Source organism: Rhinopithecus bieti, unplaced genomic scaffold, assembly GCF_001698545.2.
Source record: "Rhinopithecus bieti isolate Rb0 unplaced genomic scaffold, ASM169854v2 scaffold_12003, whole genome shotgun sequence".
NCBI lineage: Eukaryota > Metazoa > Chordata > Mammalia > Primates > Cercopithecidae > Rhinopithecus > Rhinopithecus bieti.
Window position 1 is genome coordinate 793,654 of NW_016807365.1, and position 756 is coordinate 794,409.

A 756-nucleotide genomic window follows, 5' to 3' on the forward strand; every position below is an offset into this window, starting at 1 on the left:
TTTTTTTTTTCTTCACTATTTGTATATCTCTCTCTCTTTGACTTTCCTTTTGCTTCTGTCTCTTCTCTCTCTCTGCCTCTCTCTTTCTCTCTCTGTCTCTCCTTGACTCCCTCTTTAACTGTCTCTTCCTCTCTCTCTTTGCCTCTTTTGCTCGCTGTCTCTTTCCTTTCTCTCCCTCTGCTGGTCTTTCCCTGCCTCTGCCAACCGCTTATGCTGCTGTTCTCTCAACCACTGTGTGTTGGGGGCAGGGAGTCTAAAACCAGCTGTAACCAAGTGTCTATCTACAGGAACTGGTCTGGGTTCCCTGGCTTACAGGTTACCTTGTGCCATACCTTTGAAACAAGGGACCTGTCCAGGCTTCCTTCTAATGGCCAACCTACCTCTAATGCTGGCCAGTCTATCTTACACAAAGTTTTAAGTTTTCCTATTGTCATAGGACACCATAGACTCCTTTAATTTTTTTTTTTAATTTTTCAACATAGTTCCTAGTAGGGTGGGCTTATTTGTGCCTGATCTATGCTTCTTCAAGACAAAACACCACTCTCACACCACACGCACACCACAAAACAAGGAATGGGTAAAAAGGGCACACACACACTTTTGCAGTTTGCACCAAACCAAAATCAAAACTAAAATCAGAGTATCCAGAAATCCAAGCCAAGTCAAAACCCAAACCAAAGTATCAAGGAATCCAAGTCAAGTCAAAAACAAAAACCAAAGTGCTGGTACAGGTACACCATGAGTGATCAGGCCACG